Below are 19,732 nucleotides of genomic sequence, written 5' to 3' on the forward strand. Positions count from 1 at the left end.
CCTGTCGCACGAGGAGTCCGACAGGGCAATTTTCCGTGTACTAGAAATGGACAAGATGAATTTAGAATCTTGTACACACACGCACCTCCCACAACCACATTGTAAACTGTCGAATGCTGTCTCTATATGTTTATGTTCTTTGTGTTCACAAGCCCTGTTTATATAAGCCAAAGTCTTTGTATACTGTACATATGTTACAAGTCTCCTACACACATATGGGTTATGTAAGGCTTGTGGGTTTTTGTAACAATTATTGCAAAACTTAATAAAATAATGAATCGCACAATCATTTCAGTTCGTCAATGAATCACTGCACACACACACACACACACACACACACACACACACACACACACACACACACACACACACACAGACACACACAGACACATATATATATACACACAGACACACACATACACACAGTTCTAACCAGGCGTCAGCACCACGGACAGCTCCATCTTTTACTGAACACAATTACAGTTTAAGCCAGACTTCAGGACCGCAGGCAGCTCAGACTGTTTCCGAATACAACTAGAGTCTAAACAAACACACACACACACACACACACACACACACACACACACACACACACACAAGAAGACACACACACACACACACATATGGAGCCACATACACACACAGATGGAGCCACATACACACAGACACACATACATATGGAGCCACACACACACACACACACACACACACACACACACACACACACACACACACACACACACGCACACAAGATGACACAGACACACACATATGGAGCCACATACACACAGACACACATACATATACACACACACACACACACACACACACACACACACACACACACACACACACACACACACACACACACACACACACACACACACACACGAGCTGTGCTAGCTTTACATGTAGGCATGTCCATGGCTCGTTTGCTAGCGTTTCCTACAGAAATCAGGTTTGTGTCTCATACTCTTCTGGAGTATTTGTTTAGGCTAATTGGGACCGGCCCTTTGGCATCCTCTTGCTTCCGACCTACGTCTAATACGCAATACTGACTCTTTGTGGCCCTGTCTAGACGCAAATGTTAGTTTATTTGGGCGCTTTTCAGCCGCGTAGGTTGTTGACTTGCAAACGCGCTCACAGGTGTCAGTCACAGCTGTCCTCTTCAGCCTGTCCCTGGGCTCGATAGTGCGCCCGCAATACACGCTGTGGTTAGATGCAAATGTTAGTTTATTTGGGCGCGTAGGTTGTTGACTTGCAAACGCGCTCACAGGTGTCAGTCACAGCTGTCCTCTTCAGCCTGTCCCTGGGCTCGATAGTGCGCCCGCAATACACGCTGTGGTTCGACGCAAATGTTAGTTTATTTGGGCGCGTAGGTTGTTGACTTGCAACTTGCAAACGCTCACAGGTGTCAGTCACAACTGTCCTCTTCAGCCTGTCCCTGGGCTCGATAGTGCGCCCGCAATACACGCTGTGGTTAGATGGTTAGACGCAAATGTTAGTTTATTTGGGCGCGTAGGTTGTTGACTTGCAAACGCGCTCACAGGTGTCAGTCACAACTGTCCTCTTCAGCCTGTCCCTGGGCTCGATAGTGCGCCCGCAATACACGCTGTGGTTCGACGCAAATGTTAGTTTATTTGGGCGCTTTTCAGCCGCGTAGGTTGTTGACTTGCAAACGCGCTCACAGGTGTCAGTCACAACTGTCCTCTTCAGCCTGTCCCTGGGCTCGATAGTGCGCCCGCAATACACGCTGTGGTTAGACGCAAATGTTAGTTTATTTGGGTGCTTTTCAGCCGCGTAGGTTGTTGACTTGCAAACGCGCTCACAGGTGTCAGTCACAACTGTCCTCTTCAGCCTGTCCCTGGGCTCGATAGTGCGCCCGCAATACACGCTGTGGTTCGACGCAAATGTTAGTTTATTTGGGCGCGTAGGTTGTTGACTTGCAAACGCGCTCACAGGTGTCAGTCACAACTGTCCTCTTCAGCCTGTCCCTGGGCTCGATAGTGCGCCCGCAATACACGCTGTGGTTAGACGCAAATGTTAGTTTATTTGGGCGCGTAGGTTGTTGACTTGCAAACGCGCTCACAGGTGTCAGTCACAACTGTCCTCTTCAGCCTGTCCCTGGGCTCGATAGTGCGCCCGCAATACACGCTGTGGTTAGACGCAAATGTTAGTTTATTTGGGTGCTTTTCAGCCGCATAGGTTGTTGACTTGCAAACGCGCTCACAGGTGTCAGTCACAACTGTCCTCTTCAGCCTGTCCCTGGGCTCGATAGTGGCGCCCGCGTGAGGTTGTTGACTTGCAAATACACTGTCCTCTTCAGCCTGTCCTGTGGTTAGACGCAAATGTTAGTTTATTTGGGTGCTTTTCAGCCGCGTAGGTTGTTGACTTGCAAACGCGCTCACAGGTGTCAGTCACAACTGTCCTCTTCAGCCTGTCCCTGGGCTCGATAGTGCGCCCGCAATACACGCTGTGGTTAGACGCAAATGTTAGTTTATTTGGGTGCTTTTCGGCGTGGGTTGTTGACTTGCAAACGCGCTCACAGGTGTCAGTCACAACTGTCCTCTTCAGCCTGTCCCTGGGCTCGATAGTGCGCCCGCAATACACGCTGTGGTTAGACGCAAATGTTAGTTTATTTGGGTGCTTTTCAGCCGCGTAGGTTGTTGACTTGCAAACGCGCTCACAGGTGTCAGTCACAACTGTCCTCTTCAGCCTGTCCCTGGGCTCGATAGTGCGCCCGCAATACACGCTGTGGTTCGACGCAAATGTTAGTTTATTTGGGCGCGTGGGTTGTTGACTTGCAAAGCGCGCTCACAGGTGTCAGTCACAACTGTCCTCTTCAGCCTGTCCCTGGGCTCGATAGTGCGCCCGCAATACACGCTGTGGTTAGACGCAAATGTTAGTTTATTTGGGTGCTTTTCAGCGCGTGAGGTTGTTGACTTGCAAACTTGCGCGCTCACAGGTGTCAGTCACAACTGTCCTCTTCAGCCTGTCCCTGGGCTCGATAGTGCGCCCGCCCAATACACGCTGTGGTTTAGACGCAAATGTTAGTTTATTTGGGCGCGTAGGTTGTTGACTTGCAAACGCGCTCACAGGTGTCAGTCACAACTGTCCTCTTCAGCCTGTCCCTGGGCTCGATAGTGCGCCCGCAATACACGCTGTGGTTAGACGCAAATGTTAGTTTATTTGGGCGCGTAGGTTGTTGACTTGCAAACGCGCTCACAGGTGTCAGTCACAACTGTCCTCTTCAGCCTGTCCCTGGGCTCGATAGTGCGCCCGCAATACACGCTGTGGTTAGACGCAAATGTTAGTTTATTTGGGTGCTTTTCAGCCGCGTAGGTTGTTGACTTGCAAACGCGCTCACAGGTGTCAGTCACAACTGTCCTCTTCAGCCTGTCCCTGGGCTCGATAGTGCGCCCACAGGCAATACACGCTGTGGTTTAGACGCAAATGTTAGTTTATTTGGGCGCGTAGGTTGTTGACTTGCAAACGCGCTCACAGGTGTCAGTCACAACTGTCCTCTTCAGCCTGTCCCTGGGCTCGATAGTGCGCCCGCAATACACGCTGTGGTTAGACGCAAATGTTAGTTTATTTGGGTGCTTTTCAGCCGCGTAGGTTGTTGACTTGCAAACAGCGCTCACAGGTGTCAGTCACAACTGTCCTCTTCAGCCTGTCCCTGGGCTCGATAGTGCGCCCGCAATACACGCTGTGGTTAGACGCAAATGTTAGTTTATTTGGGTGGCGCGTAGGTTGTTGACTTGCAAAGGTTGTTGCGCTCACAGGTGTCAGTCACAACTGTCCTCTTCAGCCTGTCCCTGGGCTCGATAGTGCGCCCGCAATACACGCTGTGGTTCAACGCAAATGTTAGTTTATTTGGGGGCGCGTGGGTTGTTGACTTGCACAGGTGTCAGTCACAGGTGTCAGTCACAACTGTCCTCTTCAGCCTGTAGTTTGGGCTCGATAGTGCGCCCGCAATACAGGTGTCGCTGTGGTTAGACGCAAATGTTAGTTTATTTGGGCAAATGTTAGCGTGGGTTGTTGACTTGCAAACGCGCTCACAGGTGTCAGTCACAACTGTCCTCTTCAGCCTGTCCCTGGTCACAATACACTGTGGTTCGCAAATGTTAGTTTATTTGTCCCTGGGGTTGTTGACTTGCAAACGCCCACAGGTCAATCACAACGCCTGTGGTTAGATGGTTAGTTAGATGGCAAATGTTAGTTTATTTGGGCGCGTGGGTTGTTGACTTGCAAACGCGCTCACAGGTGTCAGTCACAACTGTCATCTTCAGCCTGTCCCTGGGCTCGATAGTGCGCCCGCAATACACGCTGTGGTTAGACGCAAAATGTTAGTTTATTTGGGCGCGTTAGACGCAAATGGGTTGTTGACTTGCAAACGCGCTCACAGGTGTCAGTCACAACTGTCCTCTTCAGCCTGTCCCTGGGCTCGATAGTGCGCCCCCGCAATACACGCTGTGGTTAGACGCAAATGTTAGTTTATTTGGGCGCGAGGTTGTTGACTTGCAAACGCGCTCACAGGTGTCAGTCACAACTGTCCTCTTCAGCCTGTCCCTGGGCTCGATAGTGCGCCCGCAATACACGCTGTGGTTAGACGCAAATGTTAGTTTATTTGGGCGCTTTTCAGCCGCAGGTGGGTTGTTGACTTGCAAATGTTAGTTTATTTGGGCGCTCACAGGTGTCAGTCACAACTGTCCTCTTCAGCCTGTCCCTGGGCTCGATAGTGCGCGCCCGCAATACACGCTGTGGTTAGACGCAAATGTTAGTTTATTCCTCTTCAGCCTGTCCCTGGGGGCGCTTTTCAGCCGGCGTAGGTTGTTGACTTGCAAACGCGCTCACAGGTGTCAGTCACAACTGTCCTCTTCAGCCTGTCCCTGGGCTCGATAGTGCGCCCGCAATACACGCTGTGGTTAGACGCAAATGTTAGTTTATTTGGGCGCGTAGGTTGTTGACTTGCAAACGCGCTCACAGGTGTCAGTCACAACTGTCCTCTTCAGCCTGTCCCTGGGCTCGATAGTGCGCCCGCAATACACACGCTGTGGTTAGACGCAAATGTTAGTTTATTTGGGCGCGAGGTTGTTGACTTGCAAACGCGCTCACAGGTGTCAGTCACAACTGTCCTCTTCAGCCTGTCCCTGGGCTCGATAGTGCGCCCGCAATACACGCTGTGGTTAGATGGTTAGACGCAAATGTTAGTTTATTTGGACGCGTAGGTTGTTGACTTGCAAACGCGCTCACAGGTGTCAGTCACAACTGTCCTCTTCAGCCTGTCCCTGGGCTCGATAGTGCGCCCGCAATACACGCTGTGGTTAGACGCAAATGTTAGTTTATTTGGGCGCTTTTCAGCCGCGTATGTTGTTGACTTGCAAACGCGCTCACAGGTGTCAGTCACAGCTGTCCTCTTCAGCCTGTCCCTGGGCTCGATTGTGTGCCCGCCACAGTTGGTTAAGTACTTAGTTAAGTATCACATTCACACAGGAGTATACAAAATAGGCTTTACCTATCAAGATATGAAATTAACTATCGGGATAGAAAATGTCGGGCCTATGGGGAAGGTTACAGTTAGTATTGTACATGACATATTCGGGCTGCATATTGTTTGTGATTTATCTTCTCAAATGCATCAGAATTTAATGTTGAACACAAGCATGAAAAGAAGTGTCCCTACATGTAAACAACATATTGTCTTAAATAAGCAAAATGTTGATTTAAGACAAGAATATTCTGATCAAAAACACTAGAATAACAAGTTTTCAAAGCCAGCTTTCAGTACAAGAAAGTTACATATGAGCTACCGAACCCAATATGTGCACTATTGTAGAGGCTTTATAATGTTATGTTGACGCTAGGGGTGTCAAAATTTCGATTTTAAATCAAAAATTGATTTGAATGAGCCCAAAGTATATCCATCATGTAGAAGCAGCTGTACACACTAATAAGCTCTCAGTTACAGTGGATGCACAGTAGATGTTGCTTACTGTGCATAGCAGCAGAGCTTATTTTCACGGGCTTCGATTAATGTTAATAGGATCCTGACACGTACAGATTGGGGTTAGCATCAACACAGCAACACACACACACACACACACACACACACACACACACACACACACACACACACACACACACACACACACACACACACACACACACACACACACACGTCAAACGCATTGGATGAGTAAAACAGCTATTCAGCTTGACGTGCAGTACCTGCGCACGTCCACAGGATGGCACTATGACACCACTCTCCATCAGATCACAAATGCTAGATGGGGAGAGATGTAGAGAGGGAGGGGAATCTAGCCTCTTCTTCCTAATCTATTTCTATACTACATATATGTATTCATTTATTTACCGTTGCTGACAGTGTCACGATTTACCTTTTATGCGGCTAAGTGAGTGCTTGGTGTCATCTTAATTCTGTTTGTGAGATATGCAATGACAATAAAAATATCTACTTTGAAAGATTTCAGTTACTTCACAAGTTCTGCAGCTCTGCATGTAGTTCCCAATGTTCGCCACATGGGGGTGCGATTACACCAGAAGCCAGAAGCTGACAGCTGGGATATCGATTTATGTGAGTCTCGGGTGCCACTAATGACAGTGTGGTGTTTATATATATATATTTGAATATCTGCTTTGAAAACCTTGTAATCAAAAATATTTTCTCGTTTGAAAAAAAATCTACATCCAAGCTGGAATCGATCAAGCAGCTATCTGGTATAGAGAGCAAAGCAATAACCACTTGACTATAGACTCACTGACGTGTGTACAGGTCTCTGTAAACCTATTCAATTCACTTAAACCATCAATCACAAGGCGTGTGTCCGTGCAGTAAAGCATATCACTGTCCCGATTTAAACCAAAGACGGAAAAAACTATGAGGTCAGCTTCCCGTAACAATATATGTGTACAATAATATAATATTATCGTGAGCGCGAAAAGCGGAACTGACAGTCTGTCGCCAGCGTTCCACACAGGCAGATTACAGCGGTGCACTCCCATGGTAGCTACCATTGGGAGAAAGGAGCAGCTTGTCCTGTTGCTACACACGAAAGGTAAGCCAGGGTTTCCCACCCATAGACTAGCTAATGTGATGTGGTGCGCCACACAGCCTACACCGTTTGTTTGTTAATTTCTGTAACGCTATTTAAAACATGCGTTCAAACAGCGTTTCATCCACTCATCCATCTCTCTGTCACACAGGCACGAAGCCGTTGTGTGTTAACAGCAAGACACGTTCGAAACGCGGTTGACAAGTGTCCTCAGACAAGACTTCAGAGGCAAATCAGAGAGGTGAACATCGTCATTATAAAATAATTGGCTAAAAGTATTTAATTACTGTCTGCCCCGGGACCCAGTGAAAGGTGGGCCTGTAAACATAATCAGAGCCGCCCGAGGCATAAGCGAACTAAGCGTTTTTTTCTCCTTAACAATCGCAGACGGTCCCATCTGGGCTCCCGTAGTTCAGAATGGGCCCAGCCCTCCCCAGCGCGTATGCCATGGAGATACACAAACAACATGGCAGCGAGAGCAGCTAATAGTAGTTATTTTCTTAACTAGTCGTTTCATTAGTTACTTAACCGTAATCTCCGCCGAAATGACCGGCAACACATGGTGCTCTTTACCCGGCTCAAAGTCACCCATTCTCGAATAACTGAACCACGAACTACTGTTGACCTGACGGAGCGAGTATTGGACGGAGCACCGTCAGCTGTTGAGGAACTCTGTTGCAGCTCAACACATCTACTAGAACGCGCCATTAACCCGCTGATACGACCGAGCTGTGACGGAGGTCTGTAACGGCTTATACAACTAGTAATTGCCGCTTTATAGCACGGAGCTCCTCTTCAATGTTTGTTTTTTTACCGCTAGTTACTACGATGGAGCTTGCTACAGGTATGCTACACTCATGAGACCATGGCATGTTAATGGACGTTACTCAGCAACAGGTGAAACAGGAGCAAGTCAAACTACTAAACAACTAAAGTCAAAATGAATTGAACTTTTACTGAGGAACGAGAGGTGAATTACCTGTATGTGTGAAAGCAGCTTTGTCTCACGCATCCGTTTAGTCGTTGATAGCATGATTATAGCGGTTAACATCGGTCGGACAAAAAAAATTTAAATATGCATCCCTATCAGGATAAATACAGAACATGAAGTCCTGTGGGATTGAATATCGCATCTCAATTTGTGCATTCTCCTTCTCTTTCCCTGTATGTACTCCAGACCACAGAAACTCCACTGGCCGAGCTTCCAGAACTCCCACCGGCCCAGCTTGGCATCGGCCCAGCTCCAGATTAGCTGCCAGTCTGTGCTACAGATGAATCTACTCCAGAAGCTCTCCCTGCTGCAGCTCACTGCTCTGCTGGAGAGAGACACCCCTACAAACAAACATGGCTTTAGCTGGTGAGTGGACTAGAGGAAATTAAATGCTTGTGTAAGGGACACAGGGAGGTTTTAATTATTTGTCATCTGCAGATTGATTTTATAGGGGGGGGTTAGATCATGAATCACATTTCTTGTGACACAGTCCAAGTTACATAACTCATTGATGCAATTCATGCTGTCATTTGCTCAAGCAATGCTATGATTACAAAAAGTAAATGTGCCAACCGTTTTTAAAGCCCCCCTTGTGCAGAACTGGACTTAACTCCACGTCTCTGTCCTTTTAATCCAAACTCAAGAATTGGTGAAAGAAGTTAAAATGCAGCATAGTCCCACAAAAGCTGCAAACCCATGAATCCACCCCGTCTAGTGTGGTTCTGTGTGTCCACTAGGAGAGCATTTGAATGGATGAACAGGAAATAATCAGCAAACTACAGTACACTGTTACTAATCCAATTTCAATCCCATTCCGCCTCAAGCGTTTCTCAACCCAGTGCAGTCTTGTTTGACATGCAACAATAAATCCTAAGAGGCTGCATACTGTGGATCATTAGTGTTATATTTGATTAGATCACTTCCTGGCTTCCTGTCATGGCCACATCACACAACAAGTTAACTCGATTACCTCCCAAATTATTTTCTTTAATTAGATCTGTATTTGCTCGCGGAAGTTCATAGGAAGTCCTATGAAATAACTAACAGTAATTTGCCTTAATTTCAACAAGCCTTTTCTTATCTAATGAAATCCTTTTCTTAGACTGAAATATTGTGAGTGTTCAATTAAACCAGAAAGATGACACATACGATCGGACCAAGAGAAAGAAAGAGACAACAGAGAACAAAACTTGTCCCTCTGTTTGACTGAGTCCAAAAGCTGATAAGGAAGGTAGTGCTAAAGACACACACACTCGCTTCATGCAATGATGAAATGCTTTGCACTGATACACTGTTTCTTGGTTTTGCTATTTAGGGACAATTGGATAGGTTAGAAAGTTTTGAAAAGAATCTAATCAGTCAAATCATTATAGTACGTTATCTTCTGAAACCTACAAGAATATGCCTACTAATGAGGGTATAGTTAAAGGGGTTCCACTCACATAACTTGATTATTAGTGCTAAAGATTTGACACTGAAGTGCAGTGGTTATTCTATGTGGTCAATGGGGATTGGGAATACAGGTTAAACGGTAAAAGAACAATTTTCTGTTCCTTTCTCATATACATGGGAAACGTTTTTTTGGTGCCTGATTTATGTCCACTTATTTTGCTCAGGTAGTGATTTAATGTGCACTTTTAACATTGGCTTAACCTCAACACCTGATGGATTAAGAACTTCTCGTCATGATGCGTCTAACAAAACCACATTTGTTAATCACAGTGTGGCTAAAATGAGCTCACTGAGGCGGCGTCTGTAATCAGCCCTGCCTCTGACTGCATGAAACCTGACAACCTGCACTACACAGCTCCTGTTACTACAGGGCCTGATGAAGAATGGCTTTAGAGACATAATGACAGTTTGACAACCTCACATCTGATTTGGACTGATACTGATTGTGTTGTAGCTGCATGCTTGACTGACAACCAATATAGTGTTTTTAGTGCCCAGCTTGTGTTTTTTTCTACATCTCTCAAGGCTGCATCTGCTTTTTCCTTCCTCAAGAGAGTTGTTTGGTACAGTGCTGTTTTCATGTAAAATGAACAGAATAGCAGCTTTTTCAGTTTAGTGTTAATGATTAGGATTTTTCTGTTTACTTGAGCCTGTCACGTAAAAATGCCTGTACAGGTTCCTCAGGTCACTGTAAAACTTTTTGCTGCCGGAGCTAATGAAGCGTTTGTGAATATGAAACTGGCTTCCCCGACGCTGGGACTGCCAGATCCCTAAAAAGAGTTTATGCAGACCGTTGATGAGCACAAGAGCTGCGTGGCTCTGTGTTGCTGCAACACCACGGCGACAAAACTCCGTCCAGTTGCAAATGTCTCTGCTAAACCTGATTCTGCCACTCGAAGCAGTAAAACGCCCTGTTCCACATTGTGTGTCACACATTGTGTGTGACAAAACTCTATTTATCTGTGGCCAGGTACCTTAGATATTACTACTGTTAGATTGCAAAATATCACTCTAAAGGATGCACTGTTCTTAACCCTGATGTTATCCTCCACACCCCAGTTGACCGAGAGAAACAATGGTGTTGCATAGCTCAAGGTGGTCTGAATACTACAACCTGACCTCTCTGACACACCTCTCACTAACCCTGATTTAATCTTTTTAGGTTAACAGTTCTTCTTCCAGAGACTCTAACAGTGGCCTAACCGTGTGGGCTTCTCTGTTGTAGGTGTTTCTGATGCTATCTGATTTGGACCTCTGCCATCTCATCTCTCAGTACAAGCAGTAGAGCTCATTCTTCCTAACAGAAAGCTATCCAGCTTTTTCTTTCCTAAATTTTTGCAAAGTTGACACATGGGTTAAAAACCATGTGTAAAATGGGGGGATTAGTATGATGGAAATATAATTGAGGGAAACAGTTGTTTCACAATGGTGAAGCAACATTGGTTCACAAATGGTTTCTTTCTGGATCACGACTACTGTCAGCTAGTGTAGGAGCCAAAACCCTACTCACTGAAATAATTCCAAAATGGAGAATTTCTACCGAAATCTCAAGTATAGTGGTTTGCATTCAAAATGCAACATGTCTACATTTGACAAAAGCTCTGCTTATTGTACTGAGGTATAGAATGTGCACGTGCAAGCGACTTAACCTGTCACCCTTTTTGGGATTTTGTTTACAGAACCTCCACACAGTGGACTTGGGTAAGGAAGACACCCACCAGACACACCACTGCGTGAGCACCAAATGGTAAGCCTTTTGTGAAATCATGTTGATCCTATTTGCAAATATATCTCTTTTAATAAAATACAAGAACCCAACTTGGTTTTAGTCTCAGACTGTCATAATCGTTTCAATTTACCAATCTCTGAAAACTCTTCCCAGTGCTGCAAAGGAAACTTCCAGGACATGATTTCACAACAGGCCGCAGCCCAGTGTGGAGTCAGTTTCTCAAATGAGTGCACAAGAACACGAGACTTAAATACATCTTCAGAATGAGAGCACACACGCACTTGGAGTATTATGACGCTACAAGTTTGACAGGCAATCTGATGCACATGAAGACAATCAGAGGAATACAAGAGACTGAGATCTGCTCTTCACCGTCCACCATGTCAGCTGTGACAGCAACAGCAAGACCAGGTCAAAAAGATAGACCTGTTTGAGACTCAAGGTAACACTGATCTACAGTTATAACATCTAATATATCTGTATTTTGTATAATTTATATTGTTTCTGGCTTTAAGCATCAGGCTCTTAGCTGACTATTTTTGTCCTGTGCAGTTTGGAAGACAATCCCACAACCGTGTGATTCAAAGACAGATGGAGGACTTTCAGTGAACAGACAGTGTGTGACATTTTGAGCTTCTGTATCCTTCAAAAGCCTACGATGTATACAAGCTTAAAGCATCAGAGACTACTGGTGAACTATTTGTGCAGTGTCCACAGCAAATGAGAAGACACTTGGAGAGAGAGAGAGAGAGAGAGAGAGAGAGAGAGAGTGAGAGTGAGACTCAAATCAGACTAAGTCCCACACATAAATATACTCATGTTTCCCCTTTAGTCTTTGCCATTAATATTCACCAACTGCAAAATTGAACATTGCGTTTTAAACAAATGCAAATTATTCAATCAAGCCATTAGGCTGTATTTCTAAACACTCAACTGTAGTTTTTTTTATAAAGTGTGTGTATATATATATATATATATAAGCCAAACAGGGCCGGATTGGGACTCATTTTCAGCCCTGGATTTACATGCCTTAGACCGGCCCACTTCACTTCATGAATGACTATATTAAAGAAAATGTAATCAAAACCTTAGTATATAAGTCTGCAATAACGCCCTGTTCTCTACATCCTTTTAATTCAGTGTATTTTGTAAAATATCACCTAGAGTTGCTTCACAATGTAGATTTATTAGAAAAATTAACATCTTAACAACAACCCAAGAATCTGTTTCTGTACACATAAGTAATCACAGATTAAAAAAAAGAACAAGATACATTGTACTACACTTTCTAATGACACCATAATCTATTTTCCTTTGAATATTAAATATAACTTTCATAATGGGTCACAAGTAATATTTGGGCATAAAAAGTGATTATATTGTAGCTAATCTGATCATGTTTGCTTGTTCACACACTATGATACAACAGCTTACAGTAGATGTGCCATCCACACTGACAGCAGCTATCCCTAATGCACACTACTGGCTCTGCTTCTGACACTAAATCACATTTTATAAATTGTCATAATTCTCAGCACAAATCTCTCCTTTTTACAAAGCTTTCTGATCAAGTCAAGTCAGTGTCATTTTGGTAGTGCCGAATCATCTGGCATCATTAATTATCCCAGGGCATTTTCATATAGAGCAGGTCAACACCACACTCTTATTAATTCTTATAATATTCAGTCAATGATCAACCCTACCTGCCCAAACTGGAGTTCTGGGCTCATATAGCTGCTGCTTGGTAACCTTACTGGCTCTTCATCGTCACTGTTAGCAGCAAACTGGACTATAAGTTTGATTCATAAACATAGACCCTGGTTTGCAGTCACTTCTCCTAACTAACTTAGCTTATCCGTCTCAACGTCTTCATGTGGCGTTCTGCTAAAAACAGAAAAAGTTCATCTGACCGCGTCACTTTCTAGAGCTCTATTGACGCCTTTTCAGGGCCGTTTTGCGCTTTCTATTACCGGTTTAAAACAGCTTCTTTTTGCTCGCGGTGGCATCCTCCAACAAGCACCAGTGACTTGTGTTTTTTTTTTTTTGTCAAGGCGCTGCCGTTGGAGGACTCTGAACATAATTAGGTCATCATTAACCAGGCTGCACTCTGCGAGTGGGCTGCGAGAACAAATCAATACAAACAGTGTGCTCTGAGTGCAGGCAGCATAGGGACATCATCCATAATATTGAACTAGGCTTTAAACCCAGTGCCATACCTGAACACCGCCCTCACAACCAGACCCGGCCCACGGGGAATTCTCCCGGTGCTCCCGATTAGCCAATCCGGGCCTGCCTACGGCCATATAAACTCCTTAAACTTTAAGATAATAAATCACAATTTGCCAAGACAAACGCATTCTACAGCGGTGTAGTATTTCACCGGTAATAAGACCGAAATAATATTAGTGGAATAAAGAAATAAATACCATGATAATAAAATAAATGTTGATATATGAGGCATTATAGTTTAAAAATATAATTCAACAAAAAAAGTTATTAACCTATTGGTATTTTTAGCACAATCTGTATTTTAATAATATTACTTGGTCGTATTACCGTGAAATATTACAGTATATGTTCCCCAAAATAAATTCATTTTTAAAATCTTAAATTAAACGGACAAAACGGCGGAGGCTGTTAATTTCAATTTAATTAACAATTTAACAAAACCGATCACGAATCCAATCCTGGTAGGCCTAAGGCCATATTAACACCTTAAACGTTAGGAAAGAAAAATTAAATCACAATTTGCCAAGTCAAACGCAATCTACAGCGGTGTAATATTTCACCGGTAATAAGACCGAGATAATATTAGTGGAATAAAGAAATGAAAAGCATGATAATAAAAGAGAATGTTGATATATGAGGCATTATAGGACTCTGAACATACTTATATCATCATTAACCAGGCTGCACTCTGCGAGTGGGCTGCATGAATGCAGAGAACGGTGGGCTGCGAGAACAAATCAATACAAACAGTGTGCTCTGAGTGCAGGCAGCATAGGGACATCATCCATAATATTGAACTAGGCTTTAAACCCAGTGCCATACCTGAACACCGGCCCTCACAACCAGACCGGCCCACCGGGAATTCTCCCGGTGCTCCCGATTAGCCAATCCGGGCCTGCCTACGGCCATATAAACTCCTTAAACTTTAAGATAATAAATCACAATTTGCCAAGACAAACGCATTCTACAGCGGTGTAGTATTTCACCGGTAATAAGACCGAAATAATATTAGTGGAATAAAGAAATAAATACCATGATAATAAAATAAATGTTGATATATGAGGCATTATAGTTTAAAAAATATAATTCAACAAAAAAGTTATTAACCTATTGGTATTTTTAGCACAATCTGTATTTTAATAATATTACTTCGGTCGTATTACCGGTGAAATATTACAGTATATGTTCCCCCAAAATAAATTCATTTTTAAAATCTTAAATTAAACGGACAAAAACGGAGGCTGTTAATTTCAATTTAATTAACAATTTAACAATTCGCCGTCACGAAATCCAATCCTGGTAGGCCTAAGGCCATATTAACACCTTAAACGTTAGGAAAGAAAAATTAAATCACAATTTGCCAAGTCAAACGCAATCTACAGCGAAGGACAGCAAGGCACCGCCAACAAGACGTTTAAACAAGTGTAATAATTTAAGCCTGACAGTCTTACGATAATAACAGCACGTCGTTAATGCTTCGGCATTTTAAACAGAACTATGTAGAAAATCAACGTGCTACCAAGCAAATGCAATTAAATCCCTTACTAGCCAAAGTCTTACCTGGAATAGGCGTACTGTCTCTGCAGCGCTACAATGAACCACGACTGACGGAGACCAGACCCTGTGCCCCGTTTCTCTCTCCCTCTACCCCCCCCCCCCTCTCTCTCTCTCTCTCTCTCTCTCTCTCTCTCTCTCTCTCTCTCTCTCTCTCTCTCTCGATCGGGCCTGACTCAGTGTAAACTGATTTTCAGCCGGTTCCTGCTCTGCAGATCATACACCACATACATCACAAAAAGTCATAGACAAAAACAGTCACAAACACACAGACCATGAGAATGAGCAACAGGGTAAAGCCATAAAGCTGACTTAATGGTCGCAGGTAAACCTCTCCATTAAATAGCAAGCAATGTTTATTTAAATTATGTTATTGACGTTAAAGTTCTGATGTGCTGTGGAATGTCATTCCAGACTTTAGTGAGCACATAGAAAAAGGATCACTTTCCATAACAGTTTCTAAAAGTCTGTAAAGGCAAAAGTCAATTTGTTGCAGACCTCGTAATAGCTCGAACTTTGACCTGTTTTGGAACCAACGGAGACGTTAAGTCTAGCTGTCCTTTAGTAGTTTGCAGGGACGTGAAGTCTAGCGGTTAATTAGTAATTTGCATGAGACGTGACGTCTCATGACATCTCTGTAGATGGGAACCTACCGTCTAGCCATTAGGGTGTCAAATGTGTTGGGGCACAGCACCAGGGCTTATCTACAGCGGGGCAAGGGGCAGCTGACCCCCCACTGTAGGGCTCACACACAGCGAGTCTGCTGCGGTGTGCTGCATCCCGGCAAAGACTGGAGCGATCAATGTTATAAGAATTAATAAGAGTGGTGTTGACCTGCTCTATATGAAAAATGCCCTGGGATAATTAATGATGCCAGATGATTCCCCACTACCAAAATGACACTGACTTGACTTGATCAAGCTTTGTAAAAGGAGAATTTGTGAGAATTATGACAATTTATAAAATGTGATTTAGTGTCAAAAGCAGAGCCAGTAGTGTGCATTAGGGATAGCTGCTGTCAGTGTGGATGGCACATCTACTGTAAGCTGTTGTATCATAGTGTGTGAACAAGCAAACATGATCAGATAAGCTATACTAATGCACACTACTGGCTCTGCTTTTGACACTAAATCACATTTTATAAATTGTCATAATTCTCAGCACAAATCTCTCCTTTTTACAAAGCTTTCTGATCAAGTCAAGTCAGTGTCATTTTGGTAGTGCCGAATCATCTGGCATCATTAATTATCCCAGGGCATTTTTCATATAGAGCAGGTCAACACTCTACCACTCTAACCACATTTGTTAATCACAGTGTGGCTAAAATGAGCTCACTGAGGCGGCGTCTGTAATCAGCCCTGCCTCTGACTGCATGAAACCTGACAACCTGCACTACACAGCTCATGTTACTACAGGGCCTGATGAAGAATGTCTTTAGAGACATAATGACAGTTTGACAACCTCACATCTGATTTGGACTGATACTGATTGTGTTGTAGCTGCATGCTTGACTGACAACCAATATAGTGTTTTTAGTGCCCAGCTTGTGTTTTTTCTACATCTCTCAAGGCTGCATCTGCTTTTTCCTTCCTCAAGAGAGTTGTTTGGTACAGTGCTGTTTTCATGTAAAACGAACAGAATAGCAGCTTTTTCAGTTTAGTGTTAATGATTAGGATTTTTCTGTTTACTTGAGCCTGTCACGTAAAAATGCCTGTACAGGTTCCTCAGGTCACTGTAAAACTTTTTGCCGCCGGAGCTAATGAAGCGTTTGTGAATATGAAACTGGCTTCCCCGACGCTGGGACTGCCAGATCCCTAAAAAGAGTTTATGCAGACCGTTGATGAGCACAAGAGCTGCGTGGCTCTGTGTTGCTGCAACACCACGGCGACAAAACTCCGTCCAGTTGCAAATGTCTCTGCTAAACCTGATTCTGCCACTCGAAGCAGTAAATACGCCCTGTTCCACATTGTGTGTCACACATTGTGTGTGACAAAACTCTATTTATCTGTGGCCAGGTACCTTAGATATTACTACTCGGTAGATTGCAAAATATCACTCTAAAGGATGCACTGTTCTTAACCCTGATGTTATCCTCCACACCCCAGTTGACCGAGAGAAACAATGGTGTTGCATAGCTCAAGGTGGTCTGAATACTACAACCTGACCTCTCTGACACACCTCTCACTAACCCTGATTTAATCTTTTTAGGTTAACAGTTCTTCTTCCAGAGACTCTAACAGTGGCCTAACCGTGTGGGCTTCTCTGTTGTAGGTGTTTCTGATGCTATCTGATTTGGACCTCTGCCATCTCATCTCTCAGTACAAGCAGTAGAGCTCATTCTTCCTAACAGAAAGCTATCCAGCTTTTTCTTTCCTAAATTTTGCAAAGTTGACACATGGGTTAAAAACCATGTGTAAAATGGGGGATTAGTATGATGGAAATATAATTGAGGGAAACAGTTGTTTCACAATGGTGAAGCAACATTGGTTCACAAATGGTTTCTTTCTGGATCACGACTACTGTCAGCTAGTGTAGGAGCCAAAACCCTACTCACTGAAATAATTCCAAAATGGAGAATTTCTACCGAAATCTCAAGTATAGTGGTTTGCATTCAAAATGCAACATGTCTACATTTGACAAAAGCTCTGCTTATTGTACTGAGGTATAGAATGTGCACGTGCAAGCGACTTAACCTGTCACCCTTTTTGGGATTTTGTTTACAGAACCTCCACACAGTGGACTTGGGTAAGGAAGACACCCACCAGACACACCACTGCGTGAGCACCAAATGGTAAGCCTTTTGTGAAATCATGTTGATCCTATTTGCAAATATATCTCTTTTAATAAAATACAAGAACCCAACTTGGTTTTAGTCTCAGACTGTCGCAATCGTTTCAATTTACCAATCTCTGAAAACTCTTCCCAGTGCTGCAAAGGAAACTTCCAGGACATGATTTCACAACAGGCCGCAGCCCAGTGTGGAGTCAGTTTCTCAAATGAGTGCACAAGAACACGAGACTTAAATACATCTTCAGAATGAGAGCACACACGCACTTGGAGTATTATGACGCTACAAGTTTGACAGGCAATCTGATGCACATGAAGACAATCAGAGGAATACAAGAGACTGAGATCTGCTCTTCACCGTCCACCATGTCAGCTGTGACAGCAACAGCAAGACCAGGTCAAAAAGATAGACCTGTTTGAGACTCAAGGTAACACTGATCTACAGTTATAACATCTAATATATCTGTATTTTGTATAATTTATATTGTTTCTGGCTTTAAGCATCAGGCTCTTAGCTGACTATTTTTGTCCTGTGAAGTTTGGAAGACAATCCCACAACCGTGTGATTCAAAGACAGATGGAGGACTTTCAGTGAACAGACAGTGTGTGACATTTTGAGCTTCTGTATCCTTCAAAAGCCTACGATGTATACAAGCTTAAAGCATCAGAGACTACTGGTGAACTATTTGTGCAGTGTCCACAGCAAATGAGAAGACACTTGGAGAGGGAGAGAGAGAGAGAGAGAGAGAGAGAGAGTGAGAGTGAGAGTGAGACTCAAATCAGACTAAGTCCCACACATAAATATACTCATGTTTCCCCTTTAGTCTTTGCCATTAATATTCACCAACTGCAAAATTGAACATTGCGTTTTAAACAAATGCAAATTATTCAATCAAGCCATTAGGCTGTATTTCTAAACACTCAACTGTAGGTTTTTTATAAAGTGTGTGTGTATATATATATATATATATATATATATATATATATAAGCCAAACAGGGCCGGATTGGGACTCATTTTCAGCCCTGGATTTACATGCCTTAGACCGGCCCACTTCACTTCATGAATGACTATATTAAAAAAAATGTAATCAAAACCTTAGTATATAAGTCTGCAATAACGCCCTGTTCTCTACATCCTTTTAATTCAGTGTATTTTGTAAAATATCACCTAGAGTTGCTTCACAATGTAGATTTATTAGAAAAATTAACATCTTAACAACAACCCAAGAATCTGTTTCTGTACACATGAGTAATCACAGATTAAAAAAAAAAAACAAGATACATTGTACTACACTTTCTAATGACACCATAATCTATTTTCCTTTGAATATTAAATATAACTTTCATAATGGGTCACAAGTAATATTTGGGCATAAAAAGTGATTATATTGTAGCTAATCTGATCATGTTTGCTTGTTCACACACTATGATACAACAGCTTACAGTAGATGTGCCATCCACACTGACAGCAGCTATCCCTAATGCACACTACTGGCTCTGCTTCTGACACTAAATCACATTTTATAAATTGTCATAATTCTCAGCACAAATCTCTCCTTTTTACAAAGCTTTCTGATCAAGTCAAGTCAGTGTCATTTTGGTAGTGCCGAATCATCTGGCATCATTAATTATCCCAGGGCATTTTCATATAGAGCAGGTCAACACCACACTCTTATTAATTCTTATAATATTCAGTCAATGATCAACCCTACCTGCCCAAACTGGAGTTCTGGGCTCATATAGCTGCTGCTTGGTAACCTTACTGGCTCTTCATCGTCACTGTTAGCAGCAAACTGGACTATAAGTTTGATTCATAAACATAGACCCTGGTTTGCAGTCACTTCTCCTAACTAACTTAGCTTATCCGTCTCAACGTCTTCATGTGGCGTTCTGCTAAAAACAGAAAAAGTTCA

General features: G+C 43.3%; 2 long non-coding RNA genes across 2 annotated transcripts; both read left to right on the forward strand.

The window, feature by feature from the left end:
* Positions 1 to 7,021: 7,021 nt before the first annotated feature.
* Positions 7,022 to 11,257, forward strand: LOC114551493 (uncharacterized). The gene is made up of 3 exons (XR_003691904.1): positions 7,022 to 7,079; positions 8,254 to 8,433; positions 11,199 to 11,257. It is a non-coding gene; the product is annotated as an uncharacterized LOC114551493 (long non-coding RNA).
* Positions 11,258 to 11,411: 154 nt separating this feature from the next.
* LOC114551492 (uncharacterized) lies at positions 11,412 to 18,544 on the forward strand. Its single transcript, XR_003691903.1, has 4 exons — positions 11,412 to 11,690; positions 17,755 to 17,822; positions 17,958 to 18,246; positions 18,357 to 18,544. It is a non-coding gene; the product is annotated as an uncharacterized LOC114551492 (long non-coding RNA).
* The last annotated feature ends 1,188 nt before the right edge of the window (positions 18,545 to 19,732 follow it).

Source organism: Perca flavescens, unplaced genomic scaffold, assembly GCF_004354835.1.
Source record: "Perca flavescens isolate YP-PL-M2 unplaced genomic scaffold, PFLA_1.0 EPR50_1.1_unplaced_scaf_11, whole genome shotgun sequence".
NCBI classification, from domain to species: Eukaryota; Metazoa; Chordata; class Actinopteri; order Perciformes; family Percidae; genus Perca; species Perca flavescens.